This window comes from Phyllobates terribilis, unplaced genomic scaffold, assembly GCF_046119375.1.
Source record: "Phyllobates terribilis strain yellow unplaced genomic scaffold, ASM4611937v1 Scaffold_1__5_contigs__length_1240528914, whole genome shotgun sequence".
Lineage (NCBI taxonomy): Eukaryota > Metazoa > Chordata > Amphibia > Anura > Dendrobatidae > Phyllobates > Phyllobates terribilis.
In genome coordinates, this window is record NW_027362761.1 from 767,078,284 (window position 1) to 767,095,016 (window position 16,733).

At 37.9% G+C, this 16,733-nt stretch overlaps 1 protein-coding gene across 4 annotated transcripts in view; it reads left to right on the plus strand.

Annotated features, from left to right (window-relative positions):
- NRG1 (neuregulin 1) overlaps positions 1-16,733 on the plus strand; it is a 1,026,251-nt gene that overhangs the window by 531,546 nt on the left and 477,972 nt on the right. The window lies entirely within an intron of this gene.

Below are 16,733 nucleotides of genomic sequence, written 5' to 3' on the forward strand. Positions count from 1 at the left end.
GTTTAATAATTTGTTCAAAGATCTTTCCTGGTATAGAAGTCAGACTCACCGGCCTATAGTTCCCTGGGTCCACCTTCTTCCCCTTTTTGAAGATAGGAACAACATTTGCTCTTCTCCAGTCTTCTGGGACTTCTCCTGTTCTCCAAGAATTTTCAAAGATTATGGAGAGTGGTTCTAAAATTTCTTCTACGATCTCCTTCAGTACTCTGGGGTGTAATTCATCTGGACCTGGAGACTTGAACTCATTTATGTTAGCTAAATATTCCCTCACAATCTTTCTGTTTACAGATAACTTTGATTCCTCTATTCCTTTAAAAGGACAGTGAAGATCAGTTGATGTTACATTTTCTTTCTGAGAGAAAACAGATGCAAAATAGGAATTAAAAAGTTCGGCCTTCTCAACATCCTCTCTTACCATTTCTCCATTTTCATCCTGTAAAAATCCTATAGCATCTTTGACTTTTCTTTTACTTTTGACATACCCCCAAAATCCTTTTTTATTGCTTTTGACATCTCTTGCAAGCCTTAATTCATTGTCAGCTTTAGCTAACCTGATACGTGCCCTGCAGGATCTGCAGACTGCATTATAATCTTCTTTAGATATGCCTCCCTCTTTCCATTTAATAAACATTTCTTTCTTTCTTTTTAGCATGTGTTTAAGTTCTGTGTTCATCCATCCTGGTTTCCTTAAATGCTTCCCATTCTTCCTACTTTTCGGGATTGTTAACGATTGTGCTTTGAGAATCTCATTTTTAAAAATTTCCCATCCTTCCTGGACATTTTTGTCCTTAAGGACATCCAGCCATTGGATCCCTCCTATTCTCTTTCTGAGTCTCTTAAAATCTGCCTTTCTAAAATCTAACCTTGAAGTTTGAGTCTTCACATGTCTTCCTCCTCTAGTTATCCAAAATTCTATAATAGCATGATCGCTGCCTCCTAGGGTCCCAGCCACCTTTACCTCCTCAACCATTTCCTCCCTGTTTATAAGGATTAGATCCAAAGTAGCAGATCCCCTTGTTTTCTCCCCTACCTTTTGGAAGATAAAGTTGTCAGCAAGAGAGGATAAGAATTTTCTTGACCTGTTAGTTTTACTTGAGAGAGATTCCCAACAAATGTCTGGATAGTTGAAATCTCCCATGACCACTACGTCATATTTTTTGGAGAACTTGGTCATTTGATACATAAAGAGTTCATCCATATCTTCAGCTTGCCCAGGTGGCCTGTAGTAAATGCCTACAATGGAGTCCTTTCCGTTGTTCTCTCCTTGTATTCTTACCAAAACAGTTTCCACAGAACTCCCAGTCTCTGAAGCTTCAATCTCTGTGCAGATATACGCTTTTCTAACATACAATGCAACACCTCCTCCTCGTTTATCAAGTCTGTTTCTTGCAAATAAGTTGTATCCTTTTAGCCTTTTATTCCAATCATGTGTATCGTCCCACCAAGTTTCAGTGATTCCAATGACATCATATTCCTTTTCCTGCATTAGTAGTTCCAATTCTCCTTGTTTGTTGCCCATGCTTTGTGCATTTGTATAAAAACATTTTAGTTTGTGATTGGTTTCTCTTCCTCCCATATTTTTATTATTTAAATTGTTTTGTCTTTGTTCTTCCTTTCCACTTCCAGTAGCAGAGATCTCAATAGTATTTGTCAGCTGTATGGCTTTTTCTGGCCTTTTGCTTCCCTTCCCACATTGTTCTAGTTTAAAGCTCTTCTGATGAGTGTAGCAAGGCGACTTCCAAATACATGTTTTCCAGTCTTCGTAAGGTGCACCCCATCTCTAGCAAGTAGCCCATCGTATAGGTAATTCATTCCGTGATCCAGAAATCCAAATCCTTGTTGACGGCACCATCGACGTAGCCAGTTGTTCACCTGTAGAATCTTATTCCACCTCATTGTTCCATGGCCATCCACTGGGAGGATGGATGAGAAGACCACCTGCGCTCCCAATTCTTTCACTTTCTTGCCTAAGTCTTCAAAGTCACTGCAGATGGTTTCCAGGTCCTTTCTTGCGGTGTCATTTGTCCCCACATGTATTAGCAGGAATGGGTAGTGATCTGTAGGTCTGAAGAGTCTTGATATCCTGTCAGACACATCTTTAATTTTTGCTCCTGGAAGACAGCACATTTCTCTTGAGGTTATGTCTGGTCTGCAGATAGCGGCCTCTGTTCCTCTTAACAAGGAATCCCCCATGACCACCACTCCGTTTTTTCTTCACAACATTCTTCTTTCTCCATCCAGGAGGATTCTGAGGGCTTACAAGGTTATTCATTGCTGGCAAAGTCTTATCTTGCTGTATTTCTTCATGGTTCTCCTGCGTGAGAGCCTGGTACTGGTTCCTGAACAGCATGGGTGCTGACTGCCTCTCGATCCTCCTGCTTCTGTGGGTCACATGCTTCCATTCCTCTGTTTCGTCAGGTGCAGTTCGAATTTCTTCTCTTTCTGAATCATGAAGAGATAATTCTGCTCTGTCTAAGAACTCTTCACCTTCCTTAATGATTTTCAAGGTAGTTAACCTCTCTTCTAGATTTCGCAACTTTTCCTCCAACAGGGACACAAGCTTGCATTTCTGGCATGTGAAGTTTGGCTTTTCCACTGGCAAGTCTGTGAAGATGTAGCAGGATATGCTGCTCACCAAATGGCTCCTGGACTCTTCCATGTTCTTATTGTTAATGTTCTGAAAACAGTGAAAAAAGCTTAAAAAAAAAGCTTCAAAATGCCGGCGCGCGGTTTACCGATGTCCTCTTTTCAGCTCCAACAGCCAAAATCCAGTGTTCTTTGAGCTCGCGGAGACTCTTCACTTACCCCAAAATGCAGTGGGAATATGCAAATTATCTCCTCAGGACTCCTCCCCTGGTTTACCGATGTCCTCTTTTCAGCTCCAACAGCCAAAATCCAGTGTTCTATCCATATATCCATATATCTATCCATATATCTATCGATCTATCTTTTATCTATCTATCTATATCTATATATCTCTCTATATCTATTTATCTACTGTATGTATCTATATCCTGTCTATCTATCTATTATCTATCTATCTATCTATCTATCTATTTATCTGTTTGTCTATCCATCTATCAATCTATTATCTATCTATCTATTTTTTATCTCTATCTATATATAATCTATCTATCTATCTATTATCTATCTATCCATCTATCTATCTCTCTATCAATCAACCTATTATCTATCTTTGTTTTATATCTATCTATCTATCTTTTATCTCTATCTATCCATCTATCCCACATCTATGTATCTATCTATTGATCTATCTTATTAGAAAAAAATACAAGATGAGGCAGCACAAGCTAAAGCAAAAAAGCAAATGATAGGTGCCAGCCTCCAGGTTACAGCCCAGTAACCTAATAATATAAGTACAAAAAAGCAACACACTATAGGAATATCAAAAAGTGAACAAACTTATAATTTGCCTTGTGTGCAAAAATAGCGTTTCAGCTCCCAAGAGCCTTTGTCAATCTTGATAAAGGCTCTTGGGAGCTGAAACGTAGTTTTTTTTGCACACAACTCAAATTATAAGTTTGTTCACTTTTTGATATTCCTATAGTGTGCTGCTTTTTTGTATCTATCTATCTATCTATCTATGTATCTATCTATCCATCCATCCATCTATCTATCCATATATGTATCTATCCATATATCTATCTATCTATATATCTATCTATCCATATATCTATCTATTATCTATCTATCTATCCATATATCTGTCTATCTATCCATCCATCCATATATCTATCTATCCATATATCTATCTATCTATTATCTACCCCCTATCTATCTATCTTATCTATCTATCTCTATTTATCTGCTGTATGTATCTATATCCTGTCTATCTATCTATCTATCTATCTATCTATATATCTATCTATCCATATAGCTATCTATTATCTATCTATCTATCTATCTATCCATCTATCTATCTATCTATCTATCTTATCTATCTATCTCTATTTATCTGCTGTATGTATCTATATCCTGTCTATCTATTATCTATTCATTATCTATATATCTATCTATTATCTATCTATCAATCTATGTATCTATATCTATCCATTATCTACCTATCTATTATCTATCTAGTCATACTATCTTTCCATCTATCTATCTATCTATCTATCCATCTATCTATCTATCCATATATCTATCTATCTATTATCTATCTATTATCTATCTATCTATCTATATCTATATATCTCTCTATATCTATTTATCTACTGTATGTATCTATATCCTGTCTAGCTATCTATTATCTATCCATTATCTATCTATATCTATCTATCCATTATCTACCTATCTATTATCTATCAAGTCATACTATCTATTATCTATCTATTTATCTATCTATTTATCTATCTGTTTGTCTATCCATCTATCAATCTCTTATCTATCTGTTATATATATATATATGTTTATCTCTATCTATATATCATCTATCTATCCATATATTTATCTATCCATCTATCCATATATCTATCCATATATCTATCGATCTATCTATTATCTATCTATCTATCTATCTATCTATCTATCTATCTATCTCTCTATCCATCAATCTATTATCTATCTATCTTTTATCTCTATCTATCTATCTATCTATCTATCTATCTATCTTTTATCTCTATCTATCTATCCATCTATCCCACATCTATGGGGATAAACGTAGTTTTTTTTTTGCACACAAGGCAAATTTGTTCACTTTTTGATATTCCTATAGTGTGCTGCTATTTTGTATCTATCTATCTATCTATCTCTATCTATCTATCTATCTATCTATCTATCTATCTATCCCATATCTATCTATATCTATCTATCTATCTATCTACCTATCCCATATCTATCTATCTATCTATCTATCTATCTATCTATCTATCTATCTATCTATCTATCTATCTATCCCATATCTCTATCTATCTATCTATCTATCTATCTATCTATCTATCTATCTATCTATCTATCTATCTATCTATCTATCCCATATCTATCTATATCTATCTATCTATCTATCTATCTATCCCATATCTATCTATCTATCTAACTATCTATCTATCTATCTATCTCTCTATCTATCTATCTATCTATCTATCTATCTATCTATCTATCTATCTATCCCATATCTATCTATATCTATCTATCTCTGTCTGTCTGTCTATCATCTAATATCCACTTCCAAATTTTTATTTCATTGATACTCGAGCATTCTTATTAGCATAGTAAGTTGCATGCCTCGTTACTTTAGCAAATCTTTTCTTTTAGCTCTTTGTACACCATCTGCTTCTTATCTCCGATGTTTGCTAAAATATGATTTATATTGTTTTTTTGCAGAAGCAAAGCTGCCACTGTTGCCAAAAATGTGAATTCTAAATAACATACTTTTAAAATCAGCTTCCATTTCTTTCAGTACAGGTCTGTGTTAGGATATACTTTTACAGATGGAAGCTGTATCAACTGGCTTTGTAGTTAAATATAGAAAATAATAGCACTTGCACGCAAAAAGGGTATGGTTCTGTTATTACAACTGCATCGGCACAAATGAAAATAGCTGGGTGGCTCTTTGATCCTAAAGCAACCACAGGCGTGGATTGCATCTCTAAGTTGTACCTTTTGTTGGTACAATTTTAGCTGAGCTGAGTTGTCCGTGTAACAGTGTTCGGTTCCTCCTATATTACCAGTGATTTTACACAGATCTGCAGGTAAATATCCTACTTATTGTAACCCTTTAAGAACGCAACCAATTTTCATTTTTGCGCCTTTCTTTTTCCTCCCCTTCTTCCAAAAATAAATAACTTTTTATTTTTTTTGTGAAAATGGCAGTAGGAGTGCATGTTTTTTTGTGGCACAAATTGTAATTTTGAATGCCATCACTAATTTTACCATATATTGTACTGAAAACCGGAAAAAAAATCACGAGTGAGGTGAAAAGGTGAAAAAAAATGCAATTCTGCCATTGTTTTCTTGGTCCCATTTTTAAGGCATTCGTTGTGCAATAAAAATGACCTACCAGAGTGATTCTTAATTTCAGTAGAATTCCTGCAGTGATAAACTTATACTCTTTGTTTTTTAATATTTTAATGGCTTTAAAAATGTTTTAGAACTTTGTGAAAGGAAAAAGAAATGGTTTGTTTCTCCATTTCCTGACAAACATAACTTTTTCATTTTTTTTGTTGATGGACCTGTATGAGATTATTACTTGTGAGCTGAGCTGTGGTTTTTATTAGTCCAGTTTTTGGATCTATACAATATTTTGTTCACTTTGTATGGCACTTTCTGTGGGAAGAGTTTAAAACAGAACGTTATCACATTTAATTGAGGTGTGAACTTTGCCATGTGAATCTTTAGTATATCAACTTAATAAATGAGCTAAATCTGCACACACACAAATACCCACGTACACATATACACACATACACTTACGCACATGCGTATACATACACACGTACACATACACAATACATGTACACATGCACATACAGTACAGACCAAAAGTTTGGACACACCTTCTCATTTAAAGATTTTTCTATATTTTCATGACTATGAAAATTGTACATTCACACTGAAGGCATCAAAACTATGAATTAACACATGTGGAATTATATACTTAACAAAAAAGTGTGAAACAACTGAAAATATGTCTTATATTCTAGGTTCTTCAAAGTAGCCACCTTTTGCTTTGATGACTGCTTTGCACACTCTTGGCATTCTCTTGATGAGCTTCAAGAGGTAGTCACCGGAAATGGTCTTCCAACAATCTTGAAGGAGTTCCCAGAGATGCTTAGCACTTGTTGGCCCTTTTGCCTTCACTCTGCGGTCCAGCTCACCCCAAACCATCTCGATTGGGTTCAGGTCTGGTGACTGTGGAGGCCAGGTCATCTGGCGTAGCGCCCCATCACTCTCCTCCTTGGTCAAATAGCCCTTGCACAGCCTGGAGGTGTGTTTGGGGTCATTGTCCTGTTGAAAAATAAATGATGGTCCAACTAAACGCAAACCGGATGGAATAGCATGCCGCTGCAAGATGCTGTGGTAGCCATGCTGGTTCAGTATGCCTTCAATTTTGAATAAATCCCCAACAGTGTCACCAGCAAAGCACCCCCACACCATCACACCTCCTCCTCCATGCTTCACGGTGGGAACCAGGCATGTAGAGTCCATCCGTTCACCTTTTCTGCATCGCACAAAGACACGGTGGTTGGAACCAAAGATCTCAAGTTTGGACTCATCAGACCAAAGCACAGATTTCCACTGGTCTAATGTCCATTCCTTGTGTTCTTTAGCCCAAACAAGTCTCTTCTGCTTGTTGCCTGTCCTTAGCAGTGGTTTCCTAGCAGCTATTTTACCATGAAGGCCTGCTGCACAAAGTCTCCTCTTAACAATTGTTGAAGAGATGTGTCTGCTGCTAGAACTCTGTGTGGCATTGACCTGGTCTCTAATCTGAGCTGCTGTTAACCTGTAATTTCTGAGGTTGGTGACTCGGATAAACTTATCCTCAGAAGCAGAGGTGACTCTTGGTCTTCCTTTCCTGGGGCGGTCCTCATGTGAGCCAGTTTCTTTGTAGCGTTTGATGGTTTTTGCAACTGCACTCGGGGACACTTTCAAAGTTTTCCCAATTTTTCGGACTGACTGACCTTCATTTCTTAAAGTAATGATGGCCACTCGTTTTTCTTTACTTATCTGCTTTTTTCTTGCCATAATACAAATTCTAACAGTCTATTCAGTAGGACTGTCAGCTGTGTATCCACCAGACTTCTGCACAACACAACTGATGGTCCCAACCCCATTTATAAGGCAAGAAATCCCACTTATTAAACCTGACAGGGCACACCTATGAAGTGAAAACCATTTCCGGTGACTACCTCTTGAAGCTCATCAAGAGAATGCCAAGAGTGTGCAAAGCAGTCATCAAAGCAAAAGGTGGCTAATTTGAAGAACCTAGAATATAAGACATATTTTCAGTTGTTTCACACTTTTTTGTTAAGTATATAATTCCACATGTGTTAATTCATAGTTTTGATGCCTTCAGTGTGAATGTACAATTTTCATAGTCATGAAAATACAGATAAATCTTTAAATGAGAAGGTGTGTCCAAACTTTTGGTCTGTACTGTACAAACATACACATACACACGCTTACAGATCCACGCATGCTCATACACACACACGTACACATACACATGCCTATGTACACACATGTACAGACACACATGCACAAACACATACATACGTACACATACACACACATATACACACTCTCTTACAGATCCACGCATGCTCATACACACACACGTACACATACCTATGTACACACCTGTGCAGACAGACACGCGCACATACACGGATACGCGAGTACACATAGACATGCATAGACACATACATATGTGTAAACACACACACACATACAAGTAACCTGTAAACATACAGTATGCACACTGGTTAGTTTGATACAATGGAAGACAAACAGAACTGCATAGGCGTTGTATAATAAAATGGTAGCAGATTTTTTATGTTTTTTTGTTTCAAACATATTAATGCAATAAATAATAAATAAAAAAAAGTTTGGTTTGTTTTTTTTTTGTTAAATCATTACAAGTAAATCAGAGTATAAGCTAATAATCCAGCGAGGCACAGATCTCTACTAGTCCCCTAAATTTACCTGACATTTGGAATTACAGAAAACTCCAGAAAATTTGGGGAAAATTTGAAAATAGAAGAATACAATTTTTTTATGTTAGACGATTGACATGTTTTGCTAAAAGTGCAGTGACCTCTTGTCTCTAAGATCTTTTATGTAGGTGGATAACCTATTACAATTCTAATTATTTTTTGAAGAACTATTTTTGGCAAATCTTAATGGTTCTTTGAAACATATCAATTGGTGGAAACCCAGATGCTATAAATTCCATGTATTGTTCTGCCCTGTTTATTGTGGTGTGTGTGACTTTGTTCTTCCTTTTATGACATCAATTCTTCCATGACTGAAGCAGGCAGCGCAGTTTTATTCATGGAACTTAGTTGTGGGTCTATTACCATATAGCCATTTAGCATGATTGGGTGCTGTTAAGATCAATGACTTGAAAACTTCAGATGTGTTGTCGTGATGCTGGAACTGACAATTAGATGGCAAACAAAGGTTGCAGACTTTATGTGACATTTCCACCTGCTCCACTGATTTTGAAAACTAAGTATCCTAAAAGGTCAAGCAATGTAAACTCCATACACAAAATATATATATGAACTTTATGCTCAATTAGACATTTATTAAGGATGACAAAACATATCTGAAAAGAGGAAAATATATTCCAAAGTCATATTCTTTTCATCTCAAATCAGAGATGTGCATAAGATGAAAAATTATAAATCTTATAGTTATAGTACAAGCTGGAAAAGCCTATATAGTTTGCCTATATACTATATGGCCAAAAGTATGTGGTCACCCAACCTAATTATTAAACTTGTTTCATCCACACACATCATATGCAGAAGCATAAAATGAAGCACAAAGCCACGTAATCTCCATAGACAAACATTAGTATTAGCACGGGACATACTGACAAGCTCAGTAAGTTTAAACATGGCATGACCTTAAAGGGTACATATTAGCATCCTGGGGCTGCCATTTTTTTAAGAAAAGAATGGGTAGCCTCACACCAGTGATTTTTTGAAATAACACTTATTAACAAGAGGCCCCTAGTGTCCCTAATGTCCCCCTAAAGGATCCGACTTTCTAGCAAAAGTCAGGTCCAAACTTCTAGATTTTGGGATCCTGCAGTGCACTTGCATAACCCTCTGCAGCCCTCCTTGCTGTGAAAGAGCGAGATCTCATGTGTCATCACAGGATTGCGGTTGCGCAGTACCTGGCTGCGACCACTATACAGATGATGGAGCTGTGCTGCTATGTAACTGATCACATCCAGCTCCATGACCAGCTGATCGGTGGGGGTGCCAGATGTGGCACCCCCACTGATCTGATATTGATTACCTATCCTAAGGATAAGTGATCAATATAAAAGTACATCTTCTAATGTTTATGTGGTCCCCCCTCCTGCAAGTTCTCACCAATTTTTCTAGAAAAGTGGAATAATAAGCGTACAACTGAAAAAAGCAACAGAAACAAAACAGATGTGTTTTTTTTTCCACCAGGATTCTATTGCTGTGTGTCGGGAGATCATGAATGAGATTCCATGGTCAAGCCATTGTGCTTCTAGTAAGATTTTGTCATTCGGCCCCAAGTCTCCATATCCATAATCTTGGGAGTTCTGTTGTATCTTCATGCAAAAAATAGTGTAGTCTGCAGTGTCATTCTTTCCATCCAAAGAATAGAAACTATATAGCCTTTATTGTAAGTCAATATGGATCCATCAAAAGTCATTGGCAGTTATTTGAAAAGAGATCTGACAAAACTGATAGGGTGCTTTTAAAAAGGACATAATGACAGTAATGTGAATAAAGACTAAGGACCTTGATTCAAACATCAAAATGTTTTCGACAGATTTCTGGTGTAAAACACTTTGGTAAATCGCAAAATGGGCGGAACAAGGGCGTAATGCCACAGATCTTCTAATTCATGACAAGCTGTGGCATACCTTTATATACCAGAAATCTTACCAGTCCTGGAGGCTCATTCTACTCTTCAGATGCTCCAGATTCATTAACCTTGTGTCAGGCAAATTGGCCTGACAGACACAGCTCACACGTTTTTGCTTCCCCCTCTTCACCAAGACAGCAGGGGATCCCACCCCTCCCATTACCTTCCTATATTTAGGTGCTGCTTGAAACCCCCCCACTCAGTTTTACCGCCGTCCTTGTGGAGAGCACGTGTGACCTCTGTGGCCTCTCAGGATCATTCCACCTGAAGGTTCTCACTTTTGATGGTTCGTACTTTCTGTTTTTATTGCGTCACAATTGTTTATTTTGCTTATTTTATGAATAAATAATGCAAAGTTTGTGGATATTTCGTAGAAATAAGTAGGGTTTTCTTAGAAATGGCCTCTCACGCACATTGCGCCCCAACACGTAATAATGATCTCTGATATGATATGATAAATATCATGATCTGCCAACCTTGCTTTTCTCTTTGCCAATGTGTTTCTTCTGCTGAACTTTTAACATCTGAATCTGAGTGATTATGACTCCAGTAGCATCTAATTGCCTTACAATCAAGTTTTTTTCTTAATTTTAATGTTTAGTAATAGTTATGTCCTGAAAAATGGAGGCTATTTGGCGGTGGCTGTGAAATTTGTGTACTTTTTGTTTTATTACTTTTATGGTTATTAAATGTTTTTTTGCACCTGATTTCCTATACATGCCTGTGAAGGTCACTGATTACTTTTAGAGCCCTGAAATTGATATAACTAGATATTATAGTCGATTTTCGAAACTGTGCTCGTCAGGCGCACTGCGGCCAAACTCTGGTTTACCAGAGATGCACCTGACGCAGGGTTAAGAGGCATGTGTCTAACTCCAACACTCCAACAGGCCCCTCATTAAGACCTGTGTGAACAACACCCATCTTGATGAATCAGGGCCTAAATATTCAAACAAAATAAGTCACTTAGTTTGGCATACCAGTAATTTATTTATTTAGGACACTTTAACTTGTTCTATCAGACATACCCTGTCCATATACTATTAGAGAACATGGATGTTCACACTATGCACCATATACACTGTAAAGGCCCCCATACACATTTGACCAAAGCTGTACTAAATTGACGATTTAGACCAAATCGTTTTTTTTTAAGGTGGCAAGTGAATGACTTTTGGGCAGCTAATGTTCGTAGTCATCCAAAAGATCGATTGGTCATATGTGAAATTTTAGCATAACTATCATGCATGGCATAATGTGTATGTGCTGATCATTCAGAAAACTTTATTTGTTCAGCCCCATCCCATCTATTATTTAACATTTTTGTTCGCTATTTATCAAAAATGTCTGACATCATCTAAAAGATATTTGCACATTGCAATTGTACATGTGTATGGTAAGATTTGTATGAACAACGAACAAGCTTTTTATCATCTCATGTATACGGGGGCCTTTAGGGAACATGGATGCCAATTGTCCACCTGCTTAAGATCCCACCTTTTTCTGCAAGAGCTTTTACTCTGGTAGACTTGAAACATACATCTTTTCAATTCATTGGAATTGCCATGGTTTAACATTTCTGTTCATATCCCCAGCAAGAATTACAGTGGGTACGGAAAGTATTCAGATCCCTTTAAATTTTTCACTCTTTGTTTCCTTGAAGCCATTTGGTAAATTCTAAAAAGTTCATTTTTTTCTCATTAATGTACACTCTGCACTCCATCTTGACTGAAAAAAAACAGAAATGTAGAAATTTTTGCAAATTTATCAAAAAAGAAAAACTGAAATATCACATGGTTAAAAATATTCAGAACCTTTGCTCAGACACTTATATTTAAGTCACATGCTGTCCATTTCCTTGTGATCCTCCTTGAGATGGTTCTACTCCTTCATTGGAGTCCAACTGTGTTTAATTAAACTGATAGGACTTGATTTATAAAGGCACACACCTGTCTATATAAGACCTCACAGCTCACAGTGCATGTCAGACCAAATGAGAATCATGAGCTCAAAGGGACTGCCCAAGGAGCTCAGAGACAAAATTGTGGCAAGGCACAGATCTGGCCAAGGTTACAAAAGAATTTCTGCATTACTCAAGGTTCCTAAGAGCACTGTGGCCTCCATAATCCTTAAATGGAAGAAGTTTGGGACCACCAGAAGTCTTTCTAGACCTGGCCATCCAGCCAAACTGAGCAATCGTGGTAGAAGAGCCTTGGTGAGAGAGGTAAAGAAGAACCCCAAGATCACTGTGGCTGAGCTCTAGAGATGCAGTTGGGAGATGGGAGAAAGTTCCACAAAGTCAACTATCACTGCAGCCCTCCACCAGTCGGGCCTTTACGGCAGAGTGGTCCAACGGAAGCCTCTCCTCAGTGCAAGACATATGAAAGCCCGCATACAGTTTGCTCAAAAACACATGAAGGACTCCCAGACTATGAGAAATAAGATTCTCTGGTCTGATGAGATGAAGATAGAACTTTTTGGCGATAATTCTAAGCGGTATGTGTGGAGGAAACCAGGCACTGCCCTCACCTGCCCAATACAATCCCGACAGTGAAACATGTTGGTGGCAGCATCATGCTATGGGGGTGTTTTTCAGCTGCAGGGACAGGACAACTGGTTGCAATTGAAGGAAACATGAATGCAGCCAAGTAAAGAGATATCCTGGATGAAAACCTCTTCCAGAGTGCTCTGGACCTCAGACTTGGCCAAAGGTTCACCTTCCAACAAGACAATGACCCTAAGAACACAGCTAAAATAACAAAGAAGTGGCTTCAGAACAACTCTGTGACCATTCTTGACGGGCCCAGCCAGAGCCCTGACCTAAACCCAATTGAGCATCTCTGGAGAGACCTGAAAATGGCTGTCCACCAACATTCACCATCCAACCTGATGGAACTGGAGAGGATCTGCAAGGAAGAATGGCAGAGGATCCCCAAATCCAGGTGTGAAAAACTTGTTGCATCATTCCCAAGAAGACTCATGGCTGTACTAGCTCAAAAGGGTGCTTCTACTCGATACTGAGCAAAGGGTCTGAATACTTATGACCATGTGATATTTCAGCTTTTCTTTTTTAATACATTTGCAAACATTTCTACATTTCTGTTTTTTTCAGTCAAGATGGGGTGCAGAGTGTACTTTAATGAGAAAAAAATGAACTTTTTAGAATTTACCAAATGGCTGCAATGAAACAAAGAGTGAAAAATTTAAAGGGGTCTGAATACTTTCCGTACCTACTGTATGCACTGTTTTCAGGGGGGATCTCAAGATTCAGAAATAGATCCCAGTTGAAAGCACATATCACTATGAGCCCATTGATGCTAGTTTCAAATAAAACAATAATTGAAAGTGTATAATGTCTTCAAATATGTATTTGAAAAACGTGTAATTTCCGCATGGCAGCTCCATGAAAAATGCTTTGACCTGCTATGAAGTTGTCTATAACCATTCAGCTATTTCTTAATTTCATTCCTTAATGGGCTTATGTATTTGAGAAGCATCATTTACTTGATAATGGGAATTGTAATTGTATGATTTTGATTTATTTAGAACATTGCAATAAAAATGACATTTCAAACGTTACAGGAATTCTCTATCTAGGTCAAGAATTAATCCATCCAAGTCACAAAACCATTTATTCATAGGACTATCTACCCACAGTCCTGCTCATTGTTATTGGCCGTATAAAGTTTAAGTACATAATGTGGAATATCTCCTGAAAAAAATGAATCAAGTGAAACAGTTTTTTTGTATAGAGCACTCGTGTTAAATACAAAAGAGCAAATGATAAACAATAATTTAAATGGGAGGGAAAAATAGAAAAACCTGAAGCTTGCTGTGACACTGGTATTGGCAGCCTTTACATTAATTTAGTATGGAAACACATTTTGACTCGCCTGTGGTAAATCACAAAAGAGATTCACCTGTGATTAATTGTCGGTGCCCATGTGACATGAATTAGCCAATGAATGATGACTTCAGAGTTTTAAGAAGCCACATGGTAGGCCATGTTCCTTTGTCACAATTGTGAAGACAAAGGAGCTGTCTGAGGACATCAGAACTGCTATTATTAGCAAACACAAGACTTCCAAAGGGTATAAGGTTGGAGCGAATGGTGGAAAAAACACCATGTCAAACATCCAAAGACCTGAAGGCTGACCTGGAACAATCTGGGGTCATGGTTTCAACAAGTACCATACGCTGCACACTAAACCAAGCAGAGCTTTATGGGCGAAGGCCAAGGAAGAAACCATTGCTGAAGAAAAGACATAAAAAAGAACGACTGATCTTTTCCGAACAGCAACTTGGCAAACCACAATCCTTTTGGGAAAATGTTCTGTGGACAGATGAAACAAAAAGAGAGCTTTTTGGCAATGCAAAGCAACAGTTTGTTTACAGACGGCGCAATGCAGCGTATAATAATAGTTAAGCATGGTGAAGGATCCATAATGCTGTGGGGTTGTTTTGCTGCATCTAGTACTGGAGGCCTGACCATATCACAAGAATCATGAAATCCGAGAATTATCAAAAGATTTTAGAGCACAATGTCCTACCCAGTGAAAGAAAGCTTGGTTTGAGTCAAAGATCATGGGTTCTCCAGCAAGACAATGACCCAAAGCACACATCCAAAAGTGCACAGGAATGGTTGAAAAAGAAAAAATGAACTGTTTTAAAATGGCTAGCAATGAGTCCTGACTAGTGATGAGCGAGCGTGCTTGTTTAACCCTTTAACGAGCATGCTCGGGTACTCACCGAGTATTTTCGGCGTGCTCGGCATCTATGTTTTTGATGCCGTGGCTGCATGTGTCACGGCTGTTAGACAGCTGGGACACATACAGGGGTTGCCTAAGAAACAGGCAATCCCTGCATGTGTCGCAGCTGTCTAACAGCCGAGACACATGCAGCCGCGGCGGCTCAAACATAGATGCCGAGCACGCCGAAAATACTCGGTGAGTACCCAAGCATGCTCGATTAAAGGGTTAAATGAGCACACTCGCTCATCACTAGTCCTGACTCCTAACCTGAATCCCATTGCAAATCTTTGGGGTGAGCTGAAATCTGCCATTGGGAAAAAGAACCCTGCAAACATTCAAGAGGTTGAACAAACTGCAAAGGAAGAGTGGGAGAAAATTCCAGCTGAAAAGTGCAAGAAGCTTATAGATGGCTACAAGAAACGTTTGGAGGCTGACATAAATGCCAAAGGGTGGGCTACCAAGTATTAATTATGGGTGCCTTTATTGCTGCACGTGCTATTTATCCTGTTTATTCTTTGAAACTGCAACATGGAAGTTGAAAAACAAGATGACTAGTCCAAGAAGCAGATTTCTGGCAGTTTCTCTATGCAACGTTCCACTTGATTGATAGGTCTCTTCTAAAGTGTGTAAAGGAAGAGACATATTAGTCTTGGGGAGTAGAATTGAGAGAAGCCTTTCGGGACCTGCCTCTTGGACTAGTGATCCAAGACACACAGAGCTCATTTGCTATTTATTGAAGTCACTTTTCTTTTTTTGTCTTGTGGCATTCGCTGATGTTTTTTTTCACCAAATTTTTCAACATGGTGAATGTAGTTCAGAGTGGAAAATAAAAAATAATGCTCTTTATTTTTGTCTTCAACAAGTTTTTGCGACTTTTCAGCACCAAATTTTGCGAATACTTTAAGTAGTCTCAGAAATACGTCAAATTGAAACCTCTGTCAGAAACCTTTCTCCAGAAGGGTATTGGAATGAGATGCACCCAAAAAATGGCACATTTGGTAAAAGTTGCATTTCATGAATCCATCTAAATCATCTGAAGCAAAGTTGTGGAATACTAATAAAAAAAAAAGAAAACTTAAAAAGTGGCACATAATGTATAGGGAATAAGGCACAAATACTAAGGCCACTGAAAAGAGGAAAATTACTCAAGAAAGGTGGAGAAACAACAATGATGAATTGGGGCTTGTCAAAGTATGTTTCCTCTGAAATGCTGCAATGTCTCAGAACAAAACATATATGGCTGTAATAACGCAACCGGTGTCTGACTCATGCTTCCTGTAGTTCGGGCAATATGAATCTCCTCTCAGGTTCCCTTTAAAGAGGGATTGCTTATAATTTTATGGAAGTTGCATAACAGCCGTTAACATAAAAAATACCCATAATTCA